This window comes from Toxorhynchites rutilus, chromosome 3 (assembly GCF_029784135.1).
Source record: "Toxorhynchites rutilus septentrionalis strain SRP chromosome 3, ASM2978413v1, whole genome shotgun sequence".
Classification (NCBI taxonomy): Eukaryota; Metazoa; Arthropoda; class Insecta; order Diptera; family Culicidae; genus Toxorhynchites; species Toxorhynchites rutilus.
In genome coordinates, this window is record NC_073746.1 from 191,150,277 (window position 1) to 191,168,024 (window position 17,748).

The 17,748-nt window shown below is 39.4% G+C and overlaps 1 long non-coding RNA gene across 1 annotated transcript; it reads right to left on the bottom strand.

Annotated features, from left to right (window-relative positions):
* Positions 1 to 13,467: 13,467 nt before the first annotated feature.
* On the bottom strand, positions 13,468 to 14,231 carry LOC129780632 (uncharacterized). Its single transcript, XR_008743976.1, has 3 exons — positions 14,093 to 14,231; positions 13,884 to 13,979; positions 13,468 to 13,818 (listed from the first exon to the last, which is right to left on the bottom strand). It is a non-coding gene; the product is annotated as an uncharacterized LOC129780632 (long non-coding RNA).
* Between the last annotated feature and the right edge of the window lie 3,517 nt (positions 14,232 to 17,748).

Sequence of the window (17,748 nt, forward strand, 5' to 3'; positions counted from 1 at the left end):
CCCATATCAATTTTTCAGTTGGGGGAGAGGCGAAGGAAAAAAAAACCATCATAACACAGCTGCAGACAGAGCAGGATACAACAATTACAGAGTCAAGAGCGATCGAAGACCACATGGTAACCTACTTTTCGACACTCTACTCAGAGGAGGCGAGAAACGACGATGAGAACAATTTCACCTGTGAAAGTGTTATTCCACTAACCGACGAAGTCTCTATGAGCAGCATCACGACGGCAGAAATTTGGTCTGCGATAACAGCGAGCGCACCACGAAAGTCTCCGGGCTGTGACGGAATACCGAGAGAATTTTATCATCGTATGTTCGACGTCATCCACCGCGAGCTGAACCTGTTGCTAAACGAGGTACTCAGCGGAAATATTCCTCCAGCGTTTGTGGAGGGCATCATCGTGCTGGTCAAGAAGAGGGGAGGCGACCATACGGCCAGATCATATCGTCCGATCTCATTGTTAAACAGGGACTACAAGCTTTTGTCCCGCATCCTAAAAACAAGATTAGAGCGAGTGATGAGAGAACACCATGTCCTCAGTGAAGGGCAGAAATGCTCGAACTCAGAACGAAACATTTTTCAAGCCACTCTCGCTCTGAAAGATCGCATAGCGAGTCTCCGTCATAACCATCGTGCTGGGAAGCTAATAAGCTTTGATCTCGACCATGCGTTCGATCGGGTCCGGCACTCTTTCCTCTTTCAAACCATGCGTTCGCTCGGCTTCAACCATGATTTCATCGCTCTACTCTCGCGCATCGCCAGTCGATCTACTTCTCGGCTGCTTATCAACGGACATCTCTCTCGCTCGTTCGAGATTCAACGATCAGTACGACAGGGGGACCCGTTGTCAATGCACCTCTTCGTACTGTACCTTCATCCACTGGTGTCCAGGCTCGAACGAGTGTGCGGAAAAGATCTGCTGGCAGCGTATGCGGACGACATCAGCGTCATCGTCACATCGGTAACTCAAATTGATGCGATGCGTCAGCTGTTTACTCGCTTCGAGAGAGCCGCTGGTGCAAAATTGAATTTACGAAAAACTGTTACTATCGATGTTGGGTCTTGCGAAAACGGCTGTATCGACACCCAGTGGCTGCAAACAGCCGATGTAGTTAAAATATTGGATGTAGCTTCGCAAACTCGATAAAACTAATGACAACACTGAACTGGAATGCGCTGGTGGGGAAATTCTCACAACTAATGTGGCTGCACTCTTTGCGTATGCTGACGCTGCAACACGTTCGGCACCTCCAGGATATGGTACCTCGCGTCCATTCTACCACCGTTGAACGTACATACAGCGAAGATTACTGAATAATGCTGAATAATGGTCAGCTGCATCCCAATAGGAAGTATCCCGTGTCGGGCACACGTACAGAGCATCGAAGACTGCAACATACCAATTATGAGAACACTTGTAATACTAACCTCGAGCCAACCGCGAGTAATCGGTTACAGATTACTAACATAGTTGTAAGACAAAAATTGTCAAAATATTGGACTCCCGGCCCCGTCAGGCTAACGCCACATGTGCCTTAATAAAATATATATTTTGGGAAAAAAAAAGACGGGTGGGTAATGTCGGGGACATAACCGGAGTGACGTAGGACTATACAAAGGGGACAGCTTTTGTTAAATATATATTTTAAATATATTGTTTTATTTTCTTCTCCTACGTGAATACCTACCTATCTACCTGAAAAATGGATTAGTTTACTGTTTACTCTTTATGAATATGTTGATGGTTCTGAAAAGAACCTTTGGTGTTGTGTTTTTGTTATCACTCGATATTCCCATCTTGTTCGGTTAAACCTTCCTGGTTAGCTATTGCGTTTGCCACTCGCCACAGCTTTCACAGTTGGAAAATTTCTTCCCATCCAGCTTGTGACATGTTGTTCAGTACATTACATTTAATACGACGTGTCGGAGAAACACTTTGCCACTCACTGAAACTAATTGTTGCCTTGATGAGCGCCGAACCGAAGCTGCTCTGTTCTTGATGCGGGTTTTCTGATTGTCGTGAGTAGCTTTGCAAGTTGGCAAGCACTCCGACGGCCGAAACTCTATAATCGTTGTTAGGTATACTGGTGCTCCGGCACCAATCCGTTCGGCCTAGTTACCCTTGCGGAGCAATCAGTGAATGCGACCAACAGGGAACTGGAGACCTGCACGGTTCGAGTGAGAATTTGCCTTTCCCTTAACTTGTCCTCCTTTGTTACGTCCACAATGCCGATTTACGGGTTTACGGTTTGAAAGAAAATAAGATATTTTTTTGGGGTCCGCGTGTTTTATACTCTAGCGGTACACACTCACAGGATAGAGACAAATCTGCAGACTCAGCCAGAGGGGCGAGTCCAACGAGACGAACAAATGAGCGTTAAAAGGGAGCGATGGCAAAAAAATACATTCATTACGATTTGTTCGCTCGTTGGATTCACATGCAGGTGGTGGCTAGGTGGACTGGTGCACTGGTACTAACGCGCTCGGCCTAGCTACCCTTGCGGGGAACTCCAGATCAATACGGTTCGAGCGGGATTTTGCCTTTCCTTTCACTTTTCCTCCTTTACCATGTCCAGACATGGCTGCTTGGGTTGGTTTGTTGATGTGTTGTGATGCGAACCGATGTGGTGTACGGTTTGAATGAGAATGATCGTTATGGCAGCGGAGCGGGGATTTTTAAGCTGACTGGCTGGCTCGAGAATTACACATGTGTGAGACTGCGACCAATGTTTCGTTCATTTTTTCTTTTTCCTTTACAATCGTGCTTCATTCTTTTTCGTTGCTGCTCTGGTTGCCCGGTTTGGTCGGTACGATTTGAGGAGCACAAAATGGTCCAATCAAAAATGGGCACATAGTGCATTTTGACAATGTTTGATATTTCACATTTATTCAATTATTTATCTCAAGAAAAATGAAATGTTATTCATAATGATAGAAGCGTAGATATATTTCCTATCAATTGATGCAAAAACCTTTGCGATCTATTGAGAAATGCTCGAGTTATAAGCGTTCTAAATCTTGCATTTGTTCCTACTTGTTCAGTGCCTAGATTTCCATTTCACCCCCTATATCTTCCGGTTAGACGTAGTCCTACGTCAAAAAATATTCCAAATTCCCCATCAAATCCAACAGAACCCCTCCGCCGATCAAATTCACCAGCATTTCGTCAATCAAATTGAAATACCAAGGGTGGAACGGAATAATCCGGAAAATAACTGGCGACGCACGTGTCAAAATATCGCGTCGAAGCAGCTTACGTCAGTACAGCGGACGAAACTATACTTGCTGGTGAATGAGAAGATCGAGCATCGGAAATTACTTTTCGTGTTGCAGCGTGTAAATGACTAAAACTGTATACGCTGTGGCAACCGAACAGTAGAAACACTTCAACACAAATTTTGTACTTGTGTTCGCGTCGAACAAGCTTGGACGGTTCTTCAACAGAAGATATCATGCGTCTTAGGTGGATGGAGAAGGCTCGATTTCGAGGAGCTGAAAAAACCTAGCCTAGTGGGAATAAACGGAAGGCGTAGAGTGAAAATTCTTAAACTTTTTATTAGTTATATTTGCTTCGTTAATGAATGTGATGGTAGAATTAACATAGATGATCTGAAGTTTCATCTAGATATAGAATCATGACGTGTAAGAAATGAAACAAACATACTTTTTCTAAAATGTACTGACAAATAAAACCATATTTAAAAAAAAAATATAAGCAGTATCGATACCTGCAAATGATGTCAAAAAAAAAAAAAACAATGTGAAAGAGACCTCGCGCTACACAAAACCGTACATCTCTTACATACAAATACACTACACAAAACTGTACATCTCTCACATAGACATGCATGCATTTATTTATATAGTGGATTGACAGTAGAGATGGGCAAAACCTAAGTGGTGCGGACTCAATCCACTTCATTCTCAAGCAAATTCATGCATGTTTTCAAGCGATTTCTTGCAATAAATCCTCAGACCACCAGAGATGCCAGATTTACAAATATGTTTGTAAATTTACAGACATATCTGTAAAACATTCATCACATCAAAAATATTTGACTCACCATATAACATTTTTCCATAGTTTTAATACAGAAAAGTTATTATATTTAGTATATATCAATATTGTCTAACATGACGTTAGACAAGCGATACTCAACCTGCGGCCCGGCAGTCCTTCTTGTTGGCCCATCTGGTGTGTATGATGTTTGGAACTCATACACATAAGTACTTTTGCCTTGACATCATTGCAGACGAAAGAGAGGATACGGTTATTCACAATTAATGAACAATTGCATTCTCTGCAGGTAAGGAAAAATCTTGAACAAAAATTGTCTCTGATAATTATTTTCTGTTCTAGATAAGATTGTTTTACTGAAATGCAAGGAGATTTATAGAAAAATAGTTAAGTTAGGGTCAGGACTATGTCTTCTAAGTATTTAAACAACATCGAATAAAAATTTTCATTCTATTTTCAACAACTTACATTTGCTTTCGGGTCTGCTTATGACGAAATATGGGTTACTGTTCGATATTGTTACGACAGACATGGTTCATGGCCGTGTGGTGATCTAAAACTTGTATAGCCTTGCATGGCGGATGGAAAATATACACTGTATTTTTTTATAAATTTCATCAACGACAAGACCGCAAGCCTTGGTGGATGTCCAATATATCAACGGAGAAATACTGTTTTTTATAAAAATTAACAACGCGTATGTTTGTGTATGTATGTGTATGTATGTATGTGTAGATCGTTGAAACATTTAAACACACTTACAGCACATAAGTTATTAAGTGGTCCGAAAAATCATTTTTTCCCACTTTTTCCCAAAAATGACAAATGAAAATTAATAACTTTTGAATCACTGAATCGATTTAGATGATCGACATATAAAATTGACCTAGCCTTTTATAAAAAAAAAAATTAACTTGCGAAAAACATAATTATATTTTAGTAATTATTGATTGTAGTCGTTTTTTATATTTTTTTATATTTTTTCTTGAAAGCTGAGGATTTTTTACACAACATATCTCGATATCAGGGTTGCTATTTTTTCGTTTTTTAGATATGATTTTAAAAAAAAATCATTTTTCCCCATTTGTCCAAAAATAACTTTTTGCAAAAAATCATAACATTTGAACTACTGAACCGATTTAGATGATCGATATATTAAATTGAAGCCAATAAGCAAAATTCACACTTGCGGGAAGATTGGATTCTAGTAGCATAGGTCTAGTTTAGTCACATATGAATATTGATCGAAGACTTAAAACATGTTAAATTTACAAAATTCTAACTTAAAAACGATAATTATAGCATCTCTGATATCGAGATATGTTAGGTAAATAATCCTCAGCTTTCCATAATAAATATAAAAAAATATAGCGCTCCTATCTTTAACCGAGAAAACTATGAAAAACTAACTCAATCCATAATTACAAAAACAAAATTCAATTTTTTCGCAAAAGTAATATTTTTTCAAAGAAAAATAACTCGTAAGCTTCAATTTGATATGTCGATGATATGAATCGGTCCAATAGTTCGAAAGTTATGACTTTTTGTAGTGGGAAAAATGGGGAAAATTTGTTTTTCGAACCATCGATTAGTTTTGCAAAATCATATTCCAAAAACGAAAAAAATAGCATCTCTGATATCGAGATATTTTATGTAAAAAATTCTCAGCCATATTATCAATCCATATTAAAAATAGGATCCATATTATATGCAAGTTAAATATTTCTCAATTAAAGCTCATTGGCTTAAATTTGATATGTCGATCATCTAAATCATCTAATTCATTTAAATCGGTTGAGTGGTTCGAAAGTTATAAATTTTTGAAAAAAGTCATTTTGGGAAAAAGTGGAAAAAAATTATTTTTGGGATCACCCTAAAATGGAAATGGGCACCCTAATGACAAATTAAAAAAATACGAGTTTAATGTTTTGCGATAAAGAACAAAATTACCACTTTTGACGAAGATCTGAGAACCACTATATTAGTTTGGCATGGAATGGCTGTATATATATACAGAATACAATCTTACGTGCATCGTGATGTACAAAGTATTAATTAAAATTTACGTTAAAAGACATTTCTATAGATCTGCACACTTTTACAGACTTTTCCACATTTTTAACAGACATTCACATGTTTTTACAGACTTTTTTTTAAAAATCATCTGGCAGCTCTTCCTTCCACTTTTTATCGAATATTTCCAAATCGCAGGAGTAAACATTTACGTGACTCTGACTTTGTTTGTTTTTATTACGTTCGGAAAAACGTTATGACAAAGAGAGGGGACATTTAAAATGCGTTGCTCAGTGAAAGGCTGAGTTCATTTTAGTTCGTTCATTTTATAATTTTACTTATTTTTGCCCTTGACAACAATACCTCTTTTATAGTGTTGATTATCATAAGAAAAATAACACTCCTGATCAGGGAATCAATTTATCATTGTTTTTGCTTGAAAACAAGCGATAATATCACCGAATGATACAGTCGATATTTTCTTTCAGAGTCACAATCTCTTGTTGCTACTGTTTGTGTATCACAACAAAAAATTGAGAAAATCAACTAATGTTGCACCGGTGAGACGACAAAGGCGTATCGCAGTGTGACATTGTTGTGATACACATTCAGGCTGCAGCAAATTTGTTTTTGTGTGGCTGTGACAAACGTTTTGTAATTGTTGCATTTCATGAACAACAAGGAAAGAAACTTTGTCATCAATATGAAACATTTGGGACAATTTTTCAACTCAATCGCATGTTTTTATGTCAAAGCAGCATTTCTTGTTTGAATAGGTAACGAAATGGGAACGTAAGCATTTTCAAATAAATTCCAAATAAATTTTTCAATATTTTTCTTATTTTGGGTACGAAAATATAAGTGGCAAGGATGATTGAATGGAACTGGAGGACACCTTTACAGGTATTTTTTTTCAGAAACATGTGCTTTGTTCCCGATTTGGAAAAAGGTACTTTTGCCATTTTCCAAATCGAAAACATGGGTTATGTACTGAATCAGCAGTTGGAAGCGATGATTATTGTGTCGATTCTATAACAAATACCCGAATTCTACATGCCCGAGAAACGTTTACCCAAATGTAAGACTTACCTGAAAAAAGTTTACCCGAACGAATATTTACCCGAATGTAACAAATACTCGAATGATCAATTATCCGAATGCAACAAACACCCGAACGACAAAATGCCCAGTATTATTCAGTCTCTCCAATGGTTGAGTATTTTGTGTTACACTTATCATGATGAATGTTAAATAATTTTCATATAATTAAATTGTGATGAAATATTGAATTATTGTTTGTGTACAATGTACTTGTTTTGTTCTTGGAAATATTAAGAAATAAGAGTCTTCCAAACATTGAATAATTTTGACATAGAATAGTCAAAACCATAAATTTCGGATTAAGAATATTCATATTAAAATTAGCGAAAAAATCTTGTAAATCCAAACTGGCCATCTCTTTAAAATAGAGGTTTTAAAGAATCTCTTTCCACCCCACAATATGAGTATCAAATGAAAGGGCCTGGATAGTGGAATACGAAAAACATAAATTCAAAATGATCACCATCATAAAATGTCGGAATGTGGGTATCAAATGAAAGGTCTTGACTTGCAGAATACGAAACACACATATCCAAGATGGCCTTGTCCCCAATCCACACAATATGGGGGGTATCAAATGAAAGGTCTTGGCTAGTAGAATACGAAAAACACATATCTAAAATGGCCGCCATCACAAAATGGTGGATGACAACGATCTTATTTCCAACCCTCACAATATGGGTATCAAATGAAAGGTCCTGACTAGCAAAATACGAGACACATATCCAAGATGACCGCCATGGCAAAATGGTGGATGACAACAATCTTATTCCCAACCCACACAATATGGGTATCAAATGAAAGGTCTTGACTAGTAGAATACGAAAAAGACATCCAAGGATTATATAATTCGGCAGAAATCAATTTGAAAGTTGCGGTTTCAATGCGATGTGAAGAGCGGGTTCAACAAGATCTTTGTTCAATTTGATCTTCATAACATTTTCAACGTTTTCGCTCCCCAAACGATTTCTCTCGTTTATAAAAACCCTGTTGTATGATGAAAAATCTCGCTCCACGTCTGACTGAGAAGATGTTGCAGCAAGGACAACTCGTGCTATCTCCCAGTACCGTTTATCTCGTATTCTTTGCGCGTACCAGTAGTGAACAACATTGAAATCCTCCGCCGGACTGACCCGATCTTGATACTGGATTTGCGATATTTTATCTTCCAAGGATGACTCAGATGGACGCGAGGATGTGCCTTCTCCAAAAAGTTGAGTGAAATAATGATCAATATCGAGAGAGTTGTTCGGTGACGATACGTTACAGTCGATATTTTCAGTTGTAGTATTAACTTCCGGACCATTGATATCGATTTTATTCCACAGTTTTACCAGATATTTCTGAAAAAAATAGTTGTTCATGAAAAAATAAGATCAGTTAAATACTTCAAAACGTAACGTATTTATAAGCAATGTGAGGGCAATCAAAAAGTTTACGTACTCATGAAGGTTAACGATATAACGTACCTCCAATCATAATTCTCTTAATAATTTTGGCGTAGAACTACGTCTTTGTTTCTAATACAGGGGGTGTAACTACACGAAAGCGTGTAACTAAAAAAGTGATGTCAAACGCAAGGCACGCAAACAAGATATCGCGATGAATTTTATATTATATATCATTAAACGGGTAATCTATTCAGCAATTTTCAATGTGAATAATAAATTTGGAAAAGTGAAAAATCAGATTATTAGGAAATTGGAAAATTAAGGGTTCTGAAAAAGGAGAGCGTCGGTCACTGGGATCGACAGTTACAAAATAAGATAATAAAAAGTGGTTTATTTTCGGATGTATTAAAGAACGTGACTGTTTTTAGTTATGTTACTGAAGATCTCCTTTTTATCAAATGAATGTTTTTGGGAGTTGGGACTGACATTGAGCTGGGACCGACACTTTGACATTTTCCATTTTTTTGCCGGAAAAAAATCGAAATGGATAAAAATCTTCCAATCCTCGAAACGTTCCAACACTTATTTGTTTTTTACAACTGATCGCTTAATAAACATCTTTAGAATGAATTTGAATTTGGAGCGTGCTTGTAGCAGTTTCAGCTATTGTGCGAGCGCTACCGGTTAAATGTTAATAATAACTACCGGTTAAAGCGCCATAATAACGGTCCGGGGCTAAACGTGTTCAAAGTGTATCTCCACTTGTACATTGATAATTGAGACTGAAAAAATATTCCACGGCATAAAATAGCATGAAAAAAAAATAATCAAACCTCACATTGTAGAAACGCCTTGCGGAGTAATGAATGAACGTATTGTATTTGGAAAATCCAAGAAAAACAAGGTGTATGAGAACACCATCTACAACTGTGAACTTCGTATCACACCAGAATTAAATAACTTATAAAGAATTCAATTGATACAAGAAATAATTCAAAACCAAAACGTAGAGGGGTCTATACCTAGAGGAACGAACGGCAACTTGGCGTAGGACTGTGATGGGAACAACTACTATTAGTTTTGATTCTTTGAATTTTTGAAAATCCGCAATTTCAACATTCTGAACAGTTGTCATACAATAGATCGTTTGTTATATGCATTAGTGTGCTTCAAAGTAATTGTATTGATGGACAGAATCAACTATTATTGGGAACTAATTCTGCCTTAACTGTTGCTAAGATTTGTATTCCAGAAAAGCTTGTTATTTATTAGAACTTAGATTGTGGGTTGTTCACTAATCACGTAATGGAATATGGAGGAAAGGGAGTATGTGGAAGTCTAATACAACATTACGTCAACTATGAATTTTCACACAAAAAATCTTATTTAGAAGAGACGGTTTTTTTTTCGTATGTGAAAAGTGAATAGTCCTTACGTTAAAATATGTGAACCCAACTGTCCAAAATTTCCAATTTTCCAATTCTTTTTTCCAACTTTCCAACTTTCCAATTTTCCAATTTTCCAATTTTCATATTTTCCAATTCTCCAATTTTTCAATTTTCCAATTTTTCAATTTACCAATTTTTCAATTATGCAATTTTTCAATTTTTCAATTTTTCAATTTTTCAATTTTTAAATTTTAAAATTTTAAAATTTTAAAATTTTTTAATTTTTGAATTTTTAAATTTTTCAATTTTTCAATTTTTAAATTTCTAAATTTTTCAATTTTTCAATTTTTCAATTTTTCAATTTATTTATTTTTCAATTTTTCGGTCAACTAATGTGGGACATTACTGGAAACATACAATTATGACAAACTAAATGAAACCGTATGAAAGACGGCTGCCCTTTGTCCCTAAAGGTGTTATGTAGCTAATTGACTCTCCCTCCAAAGCCTGAATGGTTAAAATAATCTGAATTTATCATTTGAAGCAAGGTACATCAAAGGGGGAAAAAGTTTGATCATATTAAAAAAGTGTACGCTATATCGAGGAAAAATGTTCGTTATACCGAGTGACGCAATATCGAGGGTACGTTATATCGAAGTTTACTTGTATGTCCAAGAATCTCAAGCACCCGGAAACTTAATTCCTCGAAAACACAATCGTCAATGATCCAATCATACGAATGTAATAAATTTCGCTACCACACTTGCGAATCAAGCAGAGAAACAGTCCTGTCGGTGTGCTGTTCACACTAACCACACACGCAAACACTATGAAAGCAACGGTAGTAGCAGCAGCGGAATTGAACATCATCGAAAATAAACAACAAGAAAATAAACATCACACGACATACCATCAGCGCAGAACACTCAGAAATGGTAAATTTTTCACTTTTGGACCTCTCGCACTAATTGCTTGGCTTGATATTTAAATTCAAATTGATCCAGCTTAGTCTGCCAAACCTCCGATAATCGCACTCAATAATTTTTCTCAATATTTTTTTTCCTTGTGCCACGAAGCAACCGACCGAACATCACTTTTTATGCACTTTTTATCCTTTCTAACTAAACTTACGTTGCTAGCGATTTTCTTCGAACAGCACAATTTTAACCGGACGCTTTCGTTGCTTGCTTATAATTTGTTTTTTTTTTTCAAATATGTGGCTGATTTTCTCTATTTATTTGCACGTATTTCGCATGAAATATAAAAAAAAACTTCTACCGAACCGGCGATGTCGTAAGCCTTTACACAATTTGCCAGAAAAGAATAGTCTGTCTTCCTCTCTTTGGTAGGAATGTTGTGCGACAAACCTCTTGTTGCGAAAACTCATTTATTGGGACATATCGCATATCATGATATTTGCAAATAGGTACAATTGTGTGTTACTTTCGTAGCACAACAAACGGATGTGGTGACACAAATTTGTTCGCATTGAACTGAAACGCAATTTGTCACTCTCGTTTTGAGCATGCAACAATGCCAAAGATACATTTATTTTTATTGCAACACTGCGAACTAAGGACAATGTCGTTATTGTACAAAGGTTCGTGATTTTTGATTCCCTGCTCCTGATCGTTGGATCTCTTTTGACATTTCAATTGGATCTTACTTGACAGCCGTTTTGATTCAGTCCGCACTACCTAGGTGTTGATTATCATAAGAAAAATAACACTCCTGATCGTTGGATCTCTTTTGACATTTCAATTGGATCTTACTTGACAGCCGTTTTGATTCAGTCCGCACTACCTAGGGCAAAACAGTTCACTTTGATGAACGGTTCACTCACTAACCGTTCATCTAAGTGAATCAGTTCTTTTGAACCGTTCTTTCGCTCTTTTGTTCAACGGTATTAAGAACAACATAGAATGTTAACAGGAACCCAACATCAATAGACAGCTATTAATTGATATCGTTGGATTGGATAGTGTACGTATGGGATTTATATTTTTGAAATTTAGTGGGGAAAGATAAGCTGCTTCTTTAAAAGTCGCGAACTGTATGTGAAAATATGTTTATCGGTCGACAAAAGTTTATGTAATAATTTGATGCGCATAACATATGTGCAATTTTTCATATTCTCTTTTTGGACAACACACAGGTTCCATGTAAGATCATATTTTATAATTTTCATTCAGGCAAAAAAATCACCAGCGATTTTCACTAACAATCAATCATACAAACAATCACGATAACACGTACACGCAATAGGCCAAACAATGAATTGAAAGCAACGAAAAAACTTTTTTCTCAACATGCCCTCACCATAATATTTTATGTTTACCTAATCCATGAATCGCCCCAGCTTCCCCCAGATTTTTTCTGACAATCAGAAAGTATATGATTGTTACGCGGAATTGAAAAAATACATGAAATTGAAAATATATAGTTTTGCTTTTAAAACTACGAAAATCTAATTTTATTTTTAATCCAAAATTGAGTATACATTAACAAAATAAACCATGAGTTCATGCATTTTGCTCATAAATGACAAATCGTTTTATTTTCCTTACAAGCGTTCTCGTTATATTTATCCATTCCATCCAGCGCAAATCAGTTCAGCTGCACTAGTTTGTTCGCAAACAGTTCGGCCGCAAACACTTCGTTCTCAAACAGTTCGTTCCCAAACAGTTCACTCTAAATCATTTCTTTGCCATACAGTTCACTCGCAAACAGTTCGTTCACAAACAGTTCACTCTCCAACAGTTCACTCTCAAACAGTTCACTCGCAAACCGTTCTTGCGGAATCAGTTCGTTCACAAACAGTTCACTCGCAAACCGTTCTTACGGAATCAGTTCGTTCCGTTCGTTCACAAACCGTTCGCTCGCAATCAGTTCGTGGGGAGAACTACCGTTCTTTGAAAAAGAACGACCGCTCGTTCACTCTTTTCGGCGAACTAGTTCTTTCGTACCGTTCGTGAACGGTTTGCCCATCTCTTATTGACAGGTACACATTGCTGCAAATATTCCGGCTACTATGCAGCTGTTTGCAGACCGAAAATTTTAAAACCACAGCTGCTGCGGCAACCACGAGCGTTTTCATATTGTGTGGCACATCAGGAGCATGGTCAAAGTAAGAGCAGCCCTCACGGGCATTAGCGCATCCTGGATCATAACGGTGTTCTTGCAGCACCTATTGTAAATACTTCCGCCCCACTTTAGAATAACTAAATGTAGTCCAGTTGTGGTGTAGTCATTCATATGATCAGTTATTTTGTTTCTAAACATACACAAATAGCATGATTTTTTCACACGTTCTGTTGCCACATATTGGTTCAACAGTCTCAGAAACAAGTGTACAATTTTAAGACCGAAAAAATAATAACATTCCGTAAGAAGCTAGCGGCACTATTTATTTATATGTGTAATGTGTTCATTTCCTGTGATTATCTTGGAATTTGTCTACGAGAAAATATATGCCCTTCCATTCATTGTTTTTTATTTCACCATTACAGTAGAAATCTGTACGATTAAAATAACATCATAATTCCTTCCTAAAAATAACATAATGATTCCTTCAAATGCTATCCCATTGCTGCATCCGCAGATCCTCGTCCAGAAACGGGCTCAGCATATGCCGCAATTCGTCGAGCACCTACTCCTGGGGCAGCGGTAGCTTTTCGAGCGCATAGCAAATCAACGCACAGTTATTTATACGTGGATCTTGGGCAAAGAATGCCTGACTCATATATTCTAATTTGAGATTTGGGTGATTTTGTTATGACAGAACCGATGCTTCGGTGTCGGGCATCTCGATCACCGATCACAGACATTTTGGGCTAGAGTTCCTCAAGCCGAGCCTCGACCACCTCGTCGTCGATCGCGTCCCAAATCAGGTCAAACTGTCTGAAATACCCAATAAGAATATTAGGAGAGCTATTTTTGATGTGCTCAAATAAACAAAGACTGACCTCCTCATAAAATCTCGATAAAGTCGCTCAAAATATGCCCTTTGAAGAACCAGTTGGAGATTTGTTTGACATCATCGAACTTGTTCAGTAGCGAATCTGTGAACAATACAAAAACGGAAGATAATTTAAGAACTCGTAGTTGCTGTGAGCTAAACATAAACAGAAGTTAATTTAATAGCTCGATTAATTTGTCAGAAGACACTACACACCGTTGAACACAATCCATGGCAAAACACTCCATGACGACCTCGTGTGCCTGTGATCATTGCTTCCCTTTGAGCAGAAACTTTCATCACTGCAGCTAAATAAAGAAGCGAAATAAAAAATTCAGTGTCCATACCACTTGCCAATTTCAAAATCAACAAACAAACGTCAAATGGCACCACACACATACTAATATATGGGGCGAAAAATTGCCTGAATTGTACTAATACTAACAGACATGAAAACAACTGTCAATTCGCGTTGAGGTTCGTGCTCCGCTTTTGGGAAATGATAGTGATAATTGATTTTCGGGTGCAGTTAACACATTTAAAAATAAAAATTATGAATGAAAATTAACATTTTCTTATAAAATATGTTCTTAATGCAATAGAGTTACACGTTCTTTTGCAAGTGATGAAAACCCCCTGAACAAGAATTGTGTTTCATAATAATTTCATATTACAATGATGAGTTTTAGTGACAATATCAAGAAAATTATACAAAAATGGTTAAGTAAGAATCAGTATTACGAGTTTTAAGTGATCACATAATATAAAGTAAAAATTTTCATTAAAAGTTTGAACAATTTAACTGTCTTAAGGTCTGATATTCTCATAGAGAATGATTTACTTTCCCAAACCGGTGTCTGTACCAGACGTCGACACAATACTACTGTCATCGCGTATAATGCTTGTCCGGTCACCGGACATTGCAGTCGCAGTGGACGGCTGCATCACGGCGCCGTGAAGAGGTTGGTAGGCCGATTACACATTATCCGGTTTCTGCCGGACCGGTCTGAAACCCAAATGGCAAATTTCAACCGTACCAACCTCTTTACGGCGCCGTGATGCAGCGGTCTACTGCGACTGCAATGTCCGGTGACCAGACAAGCATTATACGCGATGACAGTAGTATTGTATCGACATCTGGTGGAGACATCAGTTTGGGAAAGCAAATCATTCTCTATAATACTTATGACAGACATACAGCTGTACTTGCGTTGTACTTCGAAAATTGTATGTCTGTCACCATGTACAGCGCTAGAACCATGCAAGCAACTCGGTACAATCGCTGTACCTGTACCGACCTATTTTTCCGCTGTACATGGCTACAGTTGTACTGTGCGCAGCGCCATAGACGGTTAGTGGTGGGTAGCATGAACAAAACGAATCAAAACATTTGGTATACATTCTTTTCATTGACTTTCTCTTGAGTTAATAACTCAGATTGGAAACATATTTGTTGTGTTCGATAGTTTAGACGCTAAATAAAAACCTTTTTCATTGAAATATTGGTGAAAATACAATGCAATAAATTCAAACTTCTGATTGTCAGTCTGACATGCGGTACAATGTACAACCAAAGTATGTGTGTCATGCTATCGTGGTACCTGTACAATGCTGTACACGTACAGCGCTAGTACAGTTGTATGTCTAGCGTTGTCCTTCCCTTTTTCTCAACATTTTTTCTCTCTATTCGCTTTTCATTCCACTGCGCTTATGTCCTCTTCGCAGGCATCCATTTACCCGTCGAGACGTGTACCGATTAGGAATTGCCCTCCAACTTGACGCGCAACCCGTCACAGTCACCCTCGCGGGATTTCTCACCTGTCGAGACGTGCACCGATTAGGAAGCGCCCTCCAACTTGACGCGCGCCCCGTCACAATCACCCTCGCAGGATTTCTCTTCCCAGCGGAGTGCCGATTAGGTAGTGCCCTCCTACATGACGCGCACTCCGTCACAGCTACTCTCGTGGGGTATACACCATTTTGATCACGGCTTCATCCTTCGCGGTGTTTCTCCATCCAGGCCACGATCAGGCGTTGCCAGGCAGGCATTTTTGCTGTTCTCCGCGGCAGTATCCGGTTACCTGTCGAGACGTGCACCGATTAGGAAGCGCCCTCCAACTTGACGCGCGCCCCGTCACAGTCACCCTCGCAGGATTTCTCTCCTAGCGGAGCGCCGATTAGGTAGTGCCCTCCAACATGACGCGCACTCCGTCACAGCTACTCTCGTGGGGTATGCACCATTTTGATCATGGTTTCATCCTTGATGCTCGCTCCTTCGAAACGTTCGCAGTGTTTCTCCATCCAGGCCACGATCAGGCGTTGCCAGGCAGGCATTTTTGCTCTTCTCCGTGGCAGTATCCGGTTACCTGTCGAGACGTGCACCGATTAGGAAGCGCCCTCCAACTTGACGCGCGCCCCGTCACAGTCACCCTCGCAGGATTTCTCTTCCCAGCGGAGCGCCGATTAGGTAGTGCCCTCCAACATGACGCGCACTCCGTCACGGCGGCTCTCGGGGGGACTATCCGGTACTACAGCCGTCTCGATTATTCATCTCTTATGGTCAGGCGTTATCCGCATGCTGGTCGGTCCTCCACTTCCGCTGTAGCTCGGACATGATATGTACGATTGCACTGTTTACTGCGTTCCAGGTGCCCTCGTCACGACACATTTCCTCCACGATGTTCCCAGCATGAAGGGTAGGCAGCCCCTCACGCACTGTGGTGAATCTGGGACATTCGAATACGATGTGTTCCGGTGTTTCCTCCACATTTCCACACTCCGGACAAAGAGGCGATCTTGCGTGTCCGAACCGGTGCAGATACTGCCTGAAGCAGCCATGACCAGACAAAAACTGCGTTAGATGGAAATTTACCTCTCCGTGTTTCCTGTTCACCCAGCCCATTAGTGTCGGTATGAGCCTGTGCGTCCACCTGCCGTTTTGCGCGGCACTCCACTCTTGCTGCCACCTAGCCATCGACTCCGCCCTCATTAGCTTCCGGATTCCTCTGGTTCCCCTCCTCCTATAGCACTCGCTGTCCTCCGCCAAGATGATGTCTATGGGGACCAACCTGGCTATGACGTAGACCGCTTCTGTTGACACGGTTCTGTACGCACTCGCGACTCGCATCGCCATGAGCCGGTACGTACTATTCAGCCTCTTCGTGTTCCGCTGAGTTTCTAACGCCGCGATCCAGGCTGGACCACCGTAACGTAGTGTCGATGAGGAGACACTAGCCAAGAGGTGCCTCTTGCTGCTGCTTGGGCCAAAGTTGTTGGGCATGATTCGTGTCAGTCGATCGTCGATCTGCACCCCCAGGTATTTTAGGTCTCGCTTCGAGGTTATCGAGTGCTCTCCAATTGTGATTTCTGCACGTTGCACCGCCCTGCGGTTGCTGACAATCAGCATTTCCGTCTTGTGGTGGGCTATCTGCAGTTTCACACTTTGCATCCATCATCATGTCTATCATGTCTATCGACTCGGTCGCGAGCATTTCGACCCGTTCCAAAGATTCCCCTGTCGCGAGAATAACGATGTCATCCGCGAAGCCAATGATCTCCACACCTCTGGGCAGATTCAGTTTTAGTACACCATCGTACATACTGTTCCAGAGCGATGGGCCCAGGATAGAGCCCTGCGGAACTCCCGCCGTAGTTTTAATCTGCGCCTGGCCCGTGTTTGTCTCGTACACCAGCACACGGTTCTCGAAGTAGCTTCTCAGTATTCTACACAGGTAGTCTGGGACTTTCATCGTGTGGAGCGCAGTCGCGATGGCCTCCCAGCTGGCACTATTGAACGCGTTCTTAACGTCGATCGTTATCACTGCGCAGTATCGATTTCCTCTGAGCTTCTGTTTGGATGCTCTGTTGGCTCT